Genomic DNA, 17,965 nt, shown 5'->3' with positions numbered 1-17,965 from the left:
CGTTGGTGGGGCGGCCGGATCCTTGTTTGTGTACTTTGCCGTATGCTCTCGCATACGCACCATTTAGCTGCTAGATTCATGGTATCTTGCGGAGTCCGGACTGAGTAGATGGCGTTGATGCCCGTTGGCGCAGCTGGCCAGAGCCCGGCCTCGTCAACGACGGCGGCGGCGGAGGTGGCAATGGCCAATGACGCCGGGAAGCTCCGTCTCCTCGATGTGGACTTCGTGCAGGGGCGCGTCCTGGCCGAGATCCTCGCCCAGAACGCCGGCACGGAGTACCTCAGGAGTTGCGGCGGCCCAGCCGACGGCGCCACCTTTCGGGCCATGGTGCCGGTGGTGTCATACGACGCTCTGAAGCCCTACATCCAGCGCGTCGCCAACGGAGACAGGTCGCCCGTCCTGTCGGGGCACCCCGTCTCCGACTACTTCACCAGCTCCGGCACCTCGGGCGGCGAGCCCAAGCTGGTTCCGAACATCGAGGGCGAGAGCCGGCGACGCCAGCTTCTCGGCGGCCTACTTGCGGCAGTCATAAACTTGTAAGTCCACTAGCTAGATTTTCGTGCGAAGCACCCAGACTCAGAGTGACTGGTTAATGGCGTTTGGTACGTGCAGGCACTTCCCCCGGGTTGACAAGCGGAAGGGGCTCTACTTTTTCTTCGTGAAGCCAGAGACGAAGACGCCCGGCTGGCTGACGGTGTGGCCAGCCCTAACCAGCATTTACAGGAGCGAGAGCGCTTCAAGAACGCCTTCCAGAGCTACCACACGAGCCCGAGGGCGGCCGTGCTCTGCCCGGACGCGTTCCAGAGCATGTACGCGCAGATGGTGTGCGGCCTGTGCCGGCGCCACGACGTGCTCCGCATGGGTGCCGTGTTCGCGCCCAGTCTGCTGCGCGCCATCCGCTTCCTCCAGCTCAACTGGGAGCAGCTCACCACCGACGTCGAGGCCGGCGAGTCCATGCGCGAGGCGGTCGCTGGCGTACTCTGCCAGCCGGACCCCGAGCTCGCCCAGTTCGTCCGGGACCCGTGCTGCGAGGGCGAATGTGCCGGCATCATCACGCGCATCTGGCGGAGAACCAAGTACATCGACATCATCGTCACCGGCGCGATGGCGCTGTACGTCCCTGCGCTGGAGTACTACACCTCGTACGCGTCCTCCAAGTGCTACTTCGGCATCAACCTCCGCCCGCTGTGCGGCCTGTCCGAGGTGTCCTACACCATCATGCCCACCACGGCCTACTTCGAGTTCCTCCCCGTCCACGGGACGGCCACGAGCGAGGCTGACGCGGGCCAGCTCGTGGAGCCGGGGCATGAGTACGAGCTGGTGATCACCACGTACGCCGGGCTGAACCGGTACCGCGTTGGCGACGTGCTCCAGGTGTCGGGCTTGTTGGGACAAACCCAGTTAGCTCTCTCTCTCACTCGCTCGAACGAAGGTGGAAGAAGGAGAACACTATTTTTTCGGCGCACAAATGCCACGCGGCACGAATGACGATATTTTCTTCGAGTTCAAACTCGGGTCGGCAACATACCGCTGGTTCGGCTCGTACCAGCACACTCGTGATTTACTTCCTAACATACCCCCTTAAACCACAACCTCGTTTTCCGTCGCCGGAGTTGTTGCAGCTGTTAGGTTTAATCTTGATTCATGTATCAGTGTATTTAGTTTTACTATGTGCATGTAGTTTAGATGGTCTAGGAAGTGTGCGTAGGCCAATGGTGCTTCGGTTGTGCACGCGAAAGAGGTGAGATGCTGGGCTGCTGTGCGATGCGGCGAGCATGGCGAGATGCCGAAGATGCCGTGTGATACGGCGACGCCGTGAGAAGCGGCGAGACGTGTCGGAGGCCGAAGCGTGACTGGCTGCGGTACAAGCCGGGTGATCCGGTGAGGTCTTGTCCATTGTGTTGATATCCATGCATGCATGGGTTAAGTCTTGTGGCCGTTGAGAAGGCGGCTGGACTTGGCCGTGCAAGTAGGCTACATGAGAGTTTGTTAGTTATATGAAGTGCACGTTGGAGGCCAAGTCATGGCTCGTAGAGAGATTCTAGGAGGAGGCTGGGTTGGTTCTGTTACTGCATGGAGTTAGTGGTTAATGCATGCAGTTAGTGGATAGAAATAGTGGCGTGTGTTGCATGGCACGATCGCCCAATCCTTGTGTATAAATAGTTCCATCGAGTAATGAGAGAAGGAGGCCGTAAGGGCTGCAGCCACAATGTAGCGTTTGTTTTCAGCAAGGAGAGAGCCTCTTGGCAAACCTAGCAGTTGGTTTCTCCCTTGGTGCATGTGTGCGTGCGTGTGTGTTCTCATGTGTTCTTGAGAGAGACAAAGAGAGAGGATAGAGTTGTGGAGCTCCAAGGAAGAAGGGCGGCGCAGCAAGAGGCGGCGCCAACAACAGCTCCAGTCGCTGTCATAGTCACGGCCGCGGACTTGACCTCGCGCACTGACGCCGGTCGCCACCGCAACGGACTCGACCTGGCGCGCTAATGCCGGTCACCACCGTGCCTGCTTCTTCGTCTCCGGCGACATACGCCGAGCTCCTTTTCCACCGGCAACACACGCCTGGCGTTCTGGCCGTGTCTACGGTAATCACCGTTGTGTGCTAGGGCTAGCTGCGCCAACAATTTGAGGGCCCGAAATATTTATGTGTTCTTCCTTTTCCTCTCCGTCCGTGTCTACGGTGATCACCGTCGTGTGCAAGGGCTAGCTGCGCCAACAGGGCTTCCGCAAACGCGGCACCGCAGTTCCGGTTCGTCCGCCACGAGAACGTGCTGCTCTCCGTCAAGACGGACAAGATCGACGAGGCCGAGCTGCAGCCCGCCGTGGACCGGGCGCATCCCGGGGCACTACGTCATCTACTGGGAGCTGCTGAAGACGGGCGGGGGCGCGGCGGCGGTGGACTACAAGGAGACCCTCGACGGGTGCTGCCTGGAGATGGAGGAGGTCCTCAACGCGGTGTACAGACGGAGTCGGGTGGTGGACGGGTCGATCGGGCCGCTCGAGATCCGGGTCGTCTGGCCAGCACCTTCGGGGAGCTCATGGACGACGCCGTCTCCCGGGGCGCGTCCATCAACCAGTACAAGGCGCCCCGCTGCGTCAAGCTCGCGCACACCATCGAGCTGCTTGACTCGCGCGTCGTGGCCGCCCACTTCAGCCCTGCCCTGCCGCATTGGACCCCGACCCGACGCTTGCGACTAGAAGGAATCAGCTATCGTCGATTCATTACAAAGTTTCAACTCCTTCAAAAGAATAGGGATCGGCTATATGTAAGCTCTCTCAAATTATTTTGAATAAGTCAATTCATTGGACCATTAGATTAACGAATATGATAAGTGACGACAAATCGAACGTTTTCTATGATGATTCTAGTGACGTAAGAATCACAAGTTAGTTGACACACACGGTAATTTTCTGTCAAAACATAAACTGAATCGCAAAATTGCCATGCTTACTCAATTGCCATCCTCGCGTCACTAAACTTGTCGTTGGAAAAGTTTAATTTGTCATATTCTTGGGCATTATCAGATTCCTAGATTAAATATCAAATGGCCATTGTTCTTTCTTTCTCCTCCAATTTTCTTCCTTCTTCTTCCGTTTATTCTTCCACAAAATCGATTTACCCAAATTATAAATTCAGTGAACTTACATGGAGCTATCGTGAACTTAGCATTGGGTGATTTTTATTTTTGGGAGTTGCTTCTGTGTACTATTCACCATGTTATCAAAATAGAGCAATCACGGAGAATGTTGTGTCTAAAGTATCTACAGTCGGATCTTGCATTTTCTCCTAAATGTCCGGCTGACAACCTGGACATGCCCGAGACCAAAAGAAAGCCATCCAACCAGAGCCCTCAAAGCCATTCCAAACGGCCAGGATGTCCGGCACGCCTCAAACACAACTCATATGTAGGGAGGACTTGGGACTGCCGAGACACGCCCGGGCCCCTCCGCCATGTCGGACCGGCCTACCCCGACCCCATTAATTAATATCCCCTACCTGATTGCACCCTAGATTAAACCCTAGCCTTTTGCTACTTCAGTCCACTTTCAGTCGGCTCCGCCGAGCTCCTCTTATTTGATCTCTAGCCACTTTCGGCATGGCGGGCAGTGGATCTGAGTCTGACTCTTCCGGATCACTAGACTGGGACCTCATCCCCATGCTCGAACAAGGAGGAGATAGACGTCCGGCTAGCTCTCCGCTGGTCCCAGGAGGACACCCAAGCTCCGGCTGGCTCTCCGCTTGAATCCATTGCCGGAAGCTCATGGAAAATTGAGGTCCATGTTGAGGAACGTAGTAATTTCAAAAAATTTCCTACGCACACGCAAGATCATGGTGATGGCATAGCAACGAGAGGGGAGAGTGTTGTCCACGTACCCTCGTAGACCGTAAGCGGAAGCGTTAGCACAACGCGGTTGATGTAGTCGTACGTCTTCACGATCCGATCGATCCAAGCACCGAACGTACGACACCTCCGAGTTCAGCACACGTTCAGCTCGATGACGATCCCCGGGCTCCGATCCAGCAAAGCTTCGGGGATGAGTTCCGTCAGCACGATGGCGTGGTGACGATGATGATGTTCTACCGGCGCAGGGCTTCGCCTAAACTCCGCGACGATATGACCAAGGTGGAATATGGTGGAGGGGGGCACCGCACACGGCTAAGGAACAATCCGTAGATCAAGTTGTGTGTCTATGGGGTGCCCCCTGCCCCCGTATATAAAGGAGGGAGGGGGGAGGCCGGCCGGCCCTTGTTGGGCGCGCCAGGAGGAGGAGTCCTCCTCCTAGTAGGAGTAGGACTCCTCCTTTCCTACTCCTACTAGGAGGGGAAGGAAAGAGGGGGGCGCCGCCCCCCTCCTAGTCCAATTCAGACCAGAGGGAGAGGGGGCGCGCGGCCCTTCCTGGCCGCCCCTCTCTCTTCCCACCAAGGCCCATGTGGCCCATTAACTCTCCGGGAGGGGTTCCGGTAACCCTCCGGCACTCCAGTTTTCTCCGAAATCATCCGGAACACTTCCAGTGTCCGAATATAGTCGTCCAATATATCAATCTTTATGTCTCGACCATTTCGAGACTCCTTGTTACATCCGTGATCACATCCGGGACTCCGAACAAACTTCGGTACATCAAAACTTATAAACTCATAATAAAACTGTCATCGTAACGTTAAGCGTGCGGATCCTACGGGTTCGAGAACTATGTAGACATGACCTAGAACTATTCTCGGTCAATAACCAATAGCGGAACCTGGATGCCCATATTGGTTCCTACATATTCTACGAAGATCTTTATCGGTCAAACCGCATAACAACATACGTTGTTCCCTTTGTCATCGGTATGTTACTTGCCCGAGATTTGATCGTCGGTATCCAATACCTAGTTCAATCTCGTTACCGGCAAGTCTCTTTACTCGTTCTGTAACACATCATCTTATAACTAACTCATTAGTTACAATGCTTGCAAGGCTTAGGTGATGAGTATTACCGAGAGGGCCCAGAGATACCTCTCCGACAATCGGAGTGACAAAACCTAATCTCGAATTATGCCAACCCAACATGTACCTTCGGAAACACCTGTAGAGCACCTTTATAATCACCCAGTTACGTTGTGACGTTTGGTAGCACACAAAGTGTTCTTCAGGTAAACGGTAGTTGCACAATCTCATAGTTGCAGGAACTTTGTATAAGTCATGAAGAAAGCAATAGCAACATACTAAACGATCAAGTGCTAGGCTAACGGAATGGGTCATGTCAATCACATCATTCTCCTAATGATGTGATCCCATTAATCAAATGACAACACATGTCTATAGTTAGGAAACATAACCATCTTTGATTAATGAGCTAGTCAAGTAGAGGCATACTGGTGACTTTATGTTTGTCTATGTATTCACACGTGTATCATGTTTCCGTTTAATAGAATTCTAGCATGAATAATAAACATTTATCATGATATGAGGAAATAAATAATAACTTTATTATTGCCTCTAGGGCATATTTCCTTTAGTCTCCCACTTGCACTAGAGTCAATAATCTAGATTACATAGTAATGATTCTAACACCGATGGAGTCTTGGTGCTGATCATGTTTTTCTCGTGAGAGAGGCTTAGTCAACAGGCCTGCAACATTCAGATCCGTATATATCTTGCAAATCTCTATGTCTCCCACTTGGACTTGGTCCCGAATGGAATTGAAGCGTCTCTTGATGTGCTTGGTCCTCTTGTGAAATCTGGATTCCTTTGCCAAGGCAATTGCACCAGTATTGTCACAGAAGATCTTCATTGGTCCCGATGCACTAGGTATGACACCTAGATCGGAAATGAACTCCTTCATCCAGACTCCTTCATTTGCTGCTTCCGAAGCAGCTATGTACTCCGCTTCACATGTAGATCCCGCTACGACGCTTTGTTTAGAACTGCACCAACTTACAGCTCCACCGTTTAATAAAAACACGTATCCGGTTTGCGATTTAGAATCGTCCGGATCAGTGTCAAAGCTTGCATCGACGTAACCGTTTACGACTAGCTCTTTGTCACCTCCATATACGAGAAACATATCCTTAGTCCTTTTCAGGTATTTCAGGATGTTCTTGACCGTTGTCCAGTGATCCACTCCTGGATTACTTTGGTACCTTCCTGCCAAGCTTATTGCTAAGCATACGTCAGGTCTGGTACACAGCATTGCATACATGATAGAGCCTATGGCTGAAGCATAGGGAACATTTTTCATTTTCTCTCTATCTTCTACTGTGGTCGGGCATTGAGTTTGACTCAACTTCACACCTTGTAGCACAGGCAAGAATCCTTTCTTTGCCTGATCCATTTTGAACTTTTTTAAAATTTTGTCAAGGTATGTGCTTTGTGAAAGTCCTATTAAGCGTCTTGATCTATCTCTATAGATCTTGATGCCCAATATGTAAGCAGCTTCACCGAGGTCTTTCATTGAAAAACTTTTATTCAAGTATCCTTTTATGCTATCCAGAAATTCTATATCATTTCCAATTAATAATATGTCATTTACATATAAAATTAGAAATGCTACAGAGCTCCCACTCACTTTCTTGTAAATACAGGCTTCTCCAAAAGTCTGTATAAAACCATATGCTTTGATCACACTATCAAAGCGTTTATTCCAACTCCGAGATGCTTGCACCAGTCCATAAATGGAACGCTGGAGCTTGCACACTTTGTCAGCACCTTTTGGATCAACAAAACCTTCCGGCTGCATCATATACAACTCTTCTTCTAGAAAACCATTCAAGAATGCAGTCTTGACATCCATTTGCCAAATTTCATAATCATGAAATGCAGCAATAGCTAACATGATTCGGACGGACTTAAGCATCGCTGCGGGTGAGAAAGTCTCATTGTAGTCAACCCCTTGAACTTGTCGAAAACCTTTTGCAACAAGTCGAGCTTTATAGACAGTTATATTACCATCAGCGTCAGTCTTCTTCTTAAAGATCCATTTATTCTCAATGGCTTGCTGATCATCGGGCAAGTCAACCAAAGTCCATACTTTGTTTTCATACATGGATCCCATCTCAGATTTCATGGCTTCTAGCCATTTTTGCGGAATCCGGGCTCATCATCGCTTCCTCATAGTTCGTAGGTTCATCATGGTCAAGTAACATGACTTCCAGAATAGGATTACGGTACCACTCTGGTGTGGATCTTACTCTGGTAGACCTACGAGGTTCAGTAGAAACTTGATCTGAAGTTTCATGATCATTATCATTAGCTTCCTCACTAATTGGTGTAGTTGTCACAGAAACTGGTTCTCGTGATGAACTACTTTCCAATAAGGGAGTAGATACAGTTATCTCATCAAGTTCTACTTTCCTCCCACTCACTTCTTTCGAGAGAAACTCCTTCTCTAGAAAGGATCCATTCTTAGCAACGAATGTCTTGCCTTCGGATCTGTGATAGAAGGTGTACCCAATAGTCTCTTTTGGGTATCCTATGAAGACACATTTCTCCGATTTAGGTTCGAGCTTATCTGGTTGAAGTTTCTTCACATAAGCATCGCAGCCCCAAACTTTAAGAAACGACAACTTTGGTTTCTTGCCAAACCACAGTTCATAAGGCGTCATTTCAATGGATTTTGATGGTGCCCTATTTTATGTGAATGCGGCCGTCTCTAAAGCATAACCCCAAAACGATAGCGGTAAATCAGTAAGAGACATCATAGGTCGCACCATATCAAGTAAAGTACAATTACGACGTTCGGACACACCATTTCGTTGTGGTGTTCCAGGTGGCGTGAGTTGCGAAACTATTCCACGTTGTTTCAAGTGTAGGCCAAACTCATAACTCAAACACTCTCCTCCACGATCAGATCGTACAAACTTTATTTTCTTGTTACGACGATTTTCCACTTCACTCTGAAATTCTTTGAACCTTTCAAATGTTTCAGACTTGTGTTTCATCAAGTAGATATACCCATATCTGCTCAAATCATCTGTGAAGGTGAGAAAATAACGATACCCGCCGCGAGCCTCAACATTCATTGGGCCACAAACATCAGTATGTATGATTTCCAACAAATGCTCGCTCCATAGTTCCGGAGAATGGCGTTTTAGTCATCTTGCCCATAAGGCACGGTTCGCAAGTACCAAGTGATTCATAATCAAGTGATTCCAAAAGTCCATCAGTATGGAGTTTCTTCACGCGCTTTACACCAATATGACCCAAACGGCAGTGCCACAAATAAGTTGCACTATCATTATTAACTCTGCATCTTTTGATTTCAACACTATGAATATGTGTATCACTACTATCGAGATTTAATAAAAATAGACCACTCTTCAAGGGTGCATGACCATAAAAGATATTACTCATATAAATAGAACAATCATTATTCTCTGATTTAAATGAGTAACCGTCTCGCATCAAACAAGATCCAGATATAATGTTCATGCTTAACGCTGGCACCAAATAACAATTATTCAGGTCTAAAACTAATCCCGAAGGTAGATGTAGAGGTAGCGTGCCGACCGCGATCACATCGACTTTGGAACCGTTTCCCACGCGCATCGTCACCTCGTCCTTGGACAGTGCTCGCTTATTCCGTAGTCCCTGTTTCGAGTTGCAAATATTAGCAACAGAACCAGTATCAAATACCCAGGTGCTACCACGAGCTCTAGTTAGGTACACATCAATAACATGTATATCACATATACCTTTGTTCACTTTGCCATCCTTCTTATCCGCCAAATACTTGGGGCAGTTCCGCTTCCAGTGACAAGTCTGCTTGCAGTAGAAACACTCAGTTTCAGGCTTAGGTCCGGACTTGGGTTTCTTCTCTTGAGCAGCAACTTTCTTGCTGTTCTTCTTGAAGTTCCCCTTCTTCTCCCCTTTGCCCTTTTTCTTGAAACTAGTGGTCTTGTTGACCATCAACACTTGATTCTCCTTCTTGATTTCTACCTCCGCAGCTTTTAGCATTGCGAAGAGCTCGGGAATAGTCTTGTTCATCCCTTGCATATTATAGTTCATCACAAAGCTCTTGTAGCTTGGTGGCAGTGATTGGAGAATTCTGTCACTGACGCTATCATCCGGAAGATTAACTCCCAGTTGAATCAAGTGATTATTATACCCAGACATTTTGAGTATATGTTCACTGACAGAACTATTCTCCTCCATCTTGCAGCTGTAGAACTTATTGGAGACTTCATATCTCTCAATCCGGGCATTTGCTTGAAATATTAACTTCAACTCCTGGAACATCTCATATGCTCCATGACGTTCAAAACTTCGTTGAAGACCCGGTTCTAAGCCGTAAAGCATGGCACACTAAACTATAGAGTAGTCATCACCTTTGCTTTGCCAGACGTTCTTAACGTCGCCAGTTGCATCAGTAGCAGGCCTGGCACCCAGCGGTGCTTTCAGGACGTAACGTTTCTGTGCAGCAATGAGGATAATCCTCAGGTTATGGACCCAGTCCGTGTAATTGCTACCATCATCTTTCAACTTTACTTTCTCAAAGAACCCATTAAAATTCAACGGAACAACAACACGAGCCATCTATCTACAAACAAACATAGACAAGCAAAATACTATCAGGTACTAAGTTCATGATAAATTTAAGTTCAATTAATCATATTACTTAAGAACTCCCACTTAGACAGACATCTCTCTAGTCATCTAAGTGATCACGTGATCCAAATCAACTAAACCATAACCGATCATCACGTAAGATGGAGTAGTTTTCAATGGTCAACATCACTATGTTGATCATATCTACTATATGATTCACGCTCGACCTTTCGGTCTCCGTGTTCCGAGGCCATATCTGTATATGCTAGGCTCGTCAAGTTTCACCTGAGTATTCTGCGTGTGCAAAACTGGCTTGCACCCGTTGTAGATGGACGTAGAGCTTATCACACCCGATGATCACATGGTGTCTGGGCACGACGAACTTTGGCAACGGTGCATACTCAGGAAGAACACTTCTTGATAATTTTACTGAGAGATCATCTTAAAATGCTACCGTCAATCAAAGCAAGATAAGATGCATAAAGGATAAACATCACATGCAATCAATATAAGTGATATGATATGGCCATCATCATCTTGTGCTTGTGATCTCCATCTTTGAAGCACCGTCATGATCACCATCGTCACCGGCGCGACACCTTGATCTCCATCGTAGCATCGTTGTCGTCTTGCCAACTATTGCTTCTACGACTATCGCTACCGCTTAGTGATAAAGTAAAGCAATTACAGGGCGTTTGCATTTCATACAATAAAGCGACAACCATATGGCTCCTGCCAGTTGCCGATAACTTCGGTTACAAAACATGATCATCTCATACAATAAAATATAGCATCACGTCTTGACCATATCACATCACAACATGCCCTGCAAAAAGAAGTTAGACGTCCTCTACTTTGTTGTTGCAAATTTTACGTGGCTGCTACGGGCTTTAGCAAGAACCGTTCTTACCTACGCATAAAAACCACAACGATAGTTCGTCAAGTTGGTGTTGTTTTAACCTTCGCAAAGACCGGGCGTAGCCACACTCGATTCAGCTAAAGTGAGAGAGACAGACACCCGCCAGCCACCTTTAAGCACGAGTGCTCGCAACGGTGAAACCAGTCTCGCGTAAGCGTACGCGTAATGTCGGTCCGGGCCGCTTCATCTCACAATACCGCCGAACCAAAGTATGACATGCTGGTAAGCAGTATGACTTGTATCGCCCACAACTCACTTGTGTTCTACTCGCGCATATAACATCAACGCATAAAACCTAGGCTCGGATGCCACTGTTGAGGAACGTAGTATTTTCAAAAAATTTCCTACGCACACGCAAGATCATGGTGATGGCATAGCAACGAGAGGGGAGAGTGTTGTCCACGTACCCTCGTAGACCGTAAGCGGAAGCGTTAGCACAACGCGGTTGATGTAGTCGTATGTCTTCACGTTCCGACCGATCCAAGCACCGAACGTACGGCACCTCCGAGTTCAGCACACGTTCAGCTCGATGATGATCCCCGGGCTCCGATCCAGCAAAGCTTCGGGGATGAGTTCCGTCAGCACGACGATGTGGTGACGATGCTGATGTTCTACCGGCGCAGGGCTTCGCCTAAACTCCGCGATGATATGACCGAGGTGAAATATGGTGGAGGGGGGCACCGCACACGGCTAAGGAACAATCCGTAGATCAAGTTGTGTGTCTATGGGGTGCCCCCTGCCCCCGTATATAAAGGAGGGAGGGGGAGGCCGGCCGGCCCTTGTTGGGCGCGCTAGGAGGAGGAGTCCTCCTCCTAGTAGGAGTAGGACTCCTCCTTTCCTACTCCTACTAGGAGGGGAAGGAAGGGGGAGAGGAGGGGAAGGAAAGAGGGGGGCGCCGCCCCCCCCTCCTAGTCCAATTCGGACCAGAGGGAGAGGGGGGGCGCGGCCCTTCCTGGCCGCCCCTCTCTCTTCCCACCAAGGCCCATGTGGCCCATTAACTCTCCGGGAGGGGTTCCGGTAACCCGCCGACACTCCGGTTTTATCCGAAATCACCCAGAACACTTCCGGTGTCCGAATATAGTCGTCCAATATATCAATCTTTATGTCTCAACCATTTTGAGACTCCTTGTTACATCCTGATCACATCCGGGACTCCGAACAAACCTCGGTACATCAAAACTTATAAACTCATAATAAAACTGTCATCGTAACGTTAAGCGTGCGGACCCTACGGGTTCGAGAACTATGTAGACATGACCTAGAACTATTCTCGGTCAATAACCAATAGCGGAACCTGGATGCCCATATTGGTTCCTACATATTCTACGAAGATCTTTATCGATCAAACCGCATAACAACATACGTTGTTCCCTTTGTCATCGGTATGCTACTTGCCCGAGATTTGATCGTCGGTACCCAATACCTAGTTCAATCTCATTACCGGCAAGTCTCTTTACTCGTTCTGTAACACATCATCTTATAACTAACTCATTAGTTACAATGCTTGCAAGGCTTAGGTGATGAGTATTACCGAGAGGGCCCAGAGATACCTCTCCGACAATTGGAGTGACAAAACCTAATCTCGAATTATGCCAACCCAACATGTACCTTCGGAAACACCTGTAGAGCACCTTTATAATCACCCAGTTACGTTGTGACGTTTGGTAGCACACAAAGTGTTCTTCCGGTAAACGGGAGTTGCACAATCTCATAGTTGCAGGAACTTTGTATAAGTCATGAAGAAAGCAATAGCAACATACTAAACGATCAAGTGCTAGGCTAACGGAATGGGTCATGTCAATCACATCATTCTCCTAATGATGTGATCCCATTAATCAAATGACAACACATGTCTATAGTTAGGAAACATAACCATCTTTGATTAATGAGCTAGTCAAGTAGAGGCATACTGGTGACTTTATGTTTGTCTATGTATTCACACGTGTATCATGTTTCCGTTTAATACAATTCTAGCATGAATAATAAACATTTATCATGATATGAGGAAATAAATAATAACTTTATTATTGCCTCTAGGGCATATTTCCTTCAGTCAAGTCACGCACCGATCGGTCGGGCAGGCACTCTGGTGCCTCTGGAGGCTCGAGGCACGTGTCCGCTCAAGATCTGAAGCTGACGAGTGGCGCCTAGTGGTGCAAGCTTGCCCCAGAAGACGATTCCACTACGTCTGAAGCCCGATGCTGGGTCCTTGTCCCTGCAACGTCATGCTCCGAGTCCGAGGTCAAAGCCTGCAATGTTGATGGCCACGGATGCTCCAGATGCACCAACTACGACGGCAAAGCCAAGATCGAGGCCCATCGTGCCCGCCTTGACCTTGAGAGGGCTAAACCACAGTTGTGATGCTTCATAAGCTCTTATCGCCCTTTGCTCTATCTTGATTGAGGTACAAGCGGCAGAATTGTGAACCTAGTCTCAGTAGCCGAATGTCCTCGTTAACAATCACGACAATGTCCATTTTGAAGTCATCGTCGTGTTTTTCCTCATCATCTGATGAAGATTCGTCGAAGAATATCTCTCTCAACCTCTGCATCTACACTTTTAAATACTCTAGGTTAAATTTGATTGCAAAAAGAGTAAAGCACAATGAAAAAAGCAAAAAATAACACGTAGTAAATTCATCAGACACTTTGCAAGCGGAGGAGGTGAGAGCCTTGGCCGGCGGCATTACGTGATGCCGAGGCTATGGGTTGTAGGAGGACCTTCGTGACAACCTGGTGACTTCGTAGGAGGAAAGTTCTCCAGAAAACATACTTGTCGGTCGCCGTCCAAGCTCACCGTGGTCGAACTACGCTGACCTTGATTTTGCAGGCGTGACAGCGACTCTGGCCCCACCTAGCTCCTCAGCCCTTGGCGGGTGCTCTACGACATCTTGGTCGTCCACTAGCTTATATTGGAACAAACCAAGCTCGGAGGCGAGTTTATTCATCCAAGGGATGGCGGCGATGGCAACATGGGTTGATTCTGGCAATGGCGACGACTAGCGAGAAAATCGGAGTGGGCATGAGGTCGGCGGATGCTGCGAGGTGCCGACGGGGTGGAGGCTATGGGTGAACAGCAGAGGCAACGTTGGCATCGATGCGGGCAAGCGGGGGAGAAAGAACGTCACAAGGAAATGGACGAAGTGAAGGAAATATGCCCTAGAGGCAATAATAAAGTTGTTATTTATATTTCCTTGTATCATGATAAATGTTTATTATTCATGCTAGAATTGTATTAACCAGAAACTTGATACATTTGCGAATACATAGACAATACATAGTGTCCCTAGTATGCCTCTACTTGAGTAGCTCGTTAATCAAAGATGGTTAAGTTTCCTGACCATAGACATGTGTTGTCAGTTGATTAACGGGATCACATCATTAGGAGAATGATGTGATGGAAAAGACCCATCCGTTAGCTTAGCGTAATGATCGTCAATTTTTATTGCTATTTCTTTCTTCATGACTTATACATATTCCTTTGACTACGAGATTATGCAACTCCCGAATACCGGAGGAACACCTTGTGTGCTATCAAACGTTACAACGTAACTGGGTGATTATAAAGATGCTCTACAGGTGTCTCCGAAGGTGTTTGTTGGGTTGGCATAGATCAAGATTAGGATTTGTCACTCCGAGTATCGAAGAGGTATCTCTGGGCCCTCTCGGTAATGCACATCATGATAAGCCTTGCAAGCAATGGGACTAATGAGTTAGTTACGGGATGATGCATTATGGAACGAGTAAAGAGACTTGCCGGTAACGAGATTGAACAAGGTATGAGGATACCGACGATCGAATCTCTGGCAAGTAACATACCAATAACAAAGGGAATAACGTATGTTATCATTGTGGTTTGACCGATAAAGATCTTTGTAGAATATGTAGGAACCGATATGAGCATCCAGGTTCCGCTATTAGTTATTGACCGGAGATGTGTCCCGGTCATGTCTACATAGTTCTCGAACATGTAGGGTCCGCACGCTTAAGGTTCGATGACGATTTGTATTATGAGTGATGTGTTTTGATGACCGCAGATTGTTCAGAGTCCCGGATGAGATCACGTACATTATGAGGAGTCTCGAAATTTTGAGAGGTAAAGATTGATATATTGGACGATGATATTCGGACACCGGAATGGTTTCGGAATGATTCGGGTATTTTTTGGAGTACCGAGGGGTTACCGGAACCCCCGGGAAAATAATGGGCCTACATGGGCCATAGGGGAGAGAGAGGGGAGCCCGCAAGGGGTGCCCCCCCCATGGGCCGTCCGAATTGGACAAGGGGAACGGGGTGCGCCACCCCCTTCATTCTCCCTCTCCCTCTCCCTCTCCCTCCCTTTTCCCTCTCCAAAGGAAAGGAAAGGGGGGCCGACTAGGACTCGGAGTCCTAGTCGGTTTCCCCCCTTATGGCGCGCCCCCTGTGGCCGGCCTCCTCCCTCTCCTCCTTTATATACGGGGGCAGGGGGCACCCCAAAGCACATCAATTGTTTTCTTAGCCATGTGTGATGCCCCCCTCCACAGTTTACTCCTCCGGTCATATCGTCGTAGTGCTTAGGCGAAGACCTGCGCGGATCACATCACCACACCGTCACCACGCCGTCGTGCTAACGAAATTCTCCCTCGATACTTTGTTGGATCAAGAGTTCGAGGGACGTCATCGAGCTGAACGTGTGCAGAACTCGGAGGCGCCGTACGTTCGACGCTTGATCGGTTGGATCGTGAAGACGTTCGAGTACATCAACCGCATTAAGCTAACGCTTCCGCTTTCGATCTAGGAGGGTACGTGGACACACTCTCCCCTCTCGTTGCTATGCATCTCCTAGATAGATCTTGAGTAATCGTATTTTTTTTAAAAAAAATACATGCTATGTTCCCCAATACGAAGTTATCCTAAGAAGTGGTTGCGACCGCTCAAAATTTGAGGACCAGCCAAGAAGCCACTTATAATTTTCAACTCACGTATTTATTTCTAAAACGGACTATATGCAAGTTGACTGGTTTTTTGGTGGATAAGTTACCTGAACAGATTTAGGGATCAGTCACTTTCTTTAGGGCTGCTCACATACATAAGCCCAGGCCTATTGGAGTTGACACGCCATCTCTCGGCAACAGTAACTAGCCATGAATACAAGTTTTGCATGCTGGGTGATCCTACATGCATATCTTGTATTGCATTCTTATGACTGTGTTGTTTAAACTTGATTAGATACTATTTTATTTAAGTTTGTGATATATAATTAAATAGTGTCTGATCGTACCAAAGGCAAAAAATTAAACGATTATAACTATTTGATAGGCGCTTCAAATTTTATGGGTGTTCGGTCAAATCTCTCTCCACCACCCGATCAGGATCCAAAGGCTCAGCCGCCTTCTACTTTCTCTAGCCTTCTTATTCCCCTCATACGCATCCTAAAATCAAATCATGGGAAATTTGAAAAAAGAACAAACAATGTCAAAAATTGCACAGAGTTAACCAAAAATGTGTTTTTTATAACATGGAAGAATAAGCATAGAATAGTGAATTTTTGAAGAAAAAAATGAGTTTACTATGAAGGAATAAATTGATGGCATAGGTCTTGCCTAATAAAATATAAAATAAAATCAAAACAATGAAGTTTTTCTACCAAAGAATGAATTGGTGGCTCTAGTGTTACCCTTTGGGAAGCTAGAAAATGAATATAAAATAAGACAAAATAAACATGAAGTTTATGAGGAAAAATGAATCAGTAGCTAGAAGTTATGCATGCCGGAGATCCTACATGAATGTATAAGCGTAAATCTTGCATTGAGATTCATGCTTGAACTGTTTAAACCTGATTAGAAATTGTTTTTAAGTTTCTAATACAAAATTAAATAGTGTCACATGATTGTAGCATAGGCAAAAAAGTAAACGATTACAACTATTTGATAGCCCTTTGATTTTTTTTGGGCGTTCAGTCAAATCACCCTATGTTCTTCTGGAGATTAAGCTTGAGCGGGGAGTAGTAACCGTCTTAGACTCGAGACGAAAAGATTCTGAAACCTATGCAGACATGACTAAATTGCTCAACAAGTAAGTTCAATCGGTCATTATCGCACCATATCGGCAACTTTTTGTTCATTTCCAGATATCTCAAGTAATAATAATTATTTTCTTTGTCTTGCAGGGATTGGAAACAGGTCCACCGCAGAAGCTCCGGGACTGCTGAAGGAGCTGTGATATACATACCCGAAAGTAAGTACTACTAGCTAGCTAGTTGCACGCATCTCCCGTTGATTCTATAGCTATACTTTCATCAATGTCATTTATAATGTTTCATTATCAGTTTGATTGACCTCTATTTTTTCGTAAAGTGCTTGTGGCAGGAAGAAGGGAATAATTTCTGTGGATACTACGTGTGCGAGTTCATCTACAACGCGACTTTGAAAAATAAGCGGGGCTACTCTAAAAGACAATATGAAGTGCGTAAGCAATAATATTCACAATTTCATTTTATTACACCATCATTTCTGTAGAGTTTCATTCATATATGTATTAACCCCCTTCTTCAAATTAGACGTGGCAGATGCGGAATGAACTCCTAGAACAAAATCGCATGAAAACAATTGAAGAGGAATTGGCGGGATTCTTTCTTGACCACGTCATCAATACAGCCGGAGAATACCATGTGGAAGTTGATTTCAAATGCTAGGGGATTGTAAGAGATCTTATATATTGTATATGTATGTAGCCTAGCGTCGGATAGATAATACGAAAACTTGTTGTTCGACCAATCTCTCGGAGAAGGAGAGGTCGATCGATCACTTCTCTCGGTATGCATGACGGACTTCTATACTTAATGGTTCCCTTCATTTTCTTACTAGCTAGCGTCTCAAGGGCCTCTCTATGTACAGTACGTAGCATCGACCAAGCACGGACATAAGAGAGGACACTTCTCTCTATTAATTAGCTAGCTAACATAATATATGAAATACCTAAATTAACCCCTCAAAACCCCCAACCCCCCCCCCCCTTAAAAAAACAAATACCCCAGTCACTGAAATG

The 17,965-nt window shown here is 47.1% G+C and overlaps 1 pseudogene; it reads left to right on the top strand.

Annotated features, from left to right (window-relative positions):
• The first annotated feature begins 108 nt into the window (after positions 1-108).
• On the top strand, positions 109-3,284 carry LOC119360278 (annotated as a pseudogene).
• Positions 3,285-17,965: the final 14,681 nt, after the last annotated feature.

The sequence above is a fragment of the Triticum dicoccoides genome, chromosome 2B (assembly GCF_002162155.2).
Source record: "Triticum dicoccoides isolate Atlit2015 ecotype Zavitan chromosome 2B, WEW_v2.0, whole genome shotgun sequence".
NCBI classification, from domain to species: Eukaryota; Viridiplantae; Streptophyta; class Magnoliopsida; order Poales; family Poaceae; genus Triticum; species Triticum dicoccoides.
The sequence above is the reverse complement of the archived record's forward strand: the minus strand, read 5'-3'. Positions and strand labels throughout refer to the sequence as shown.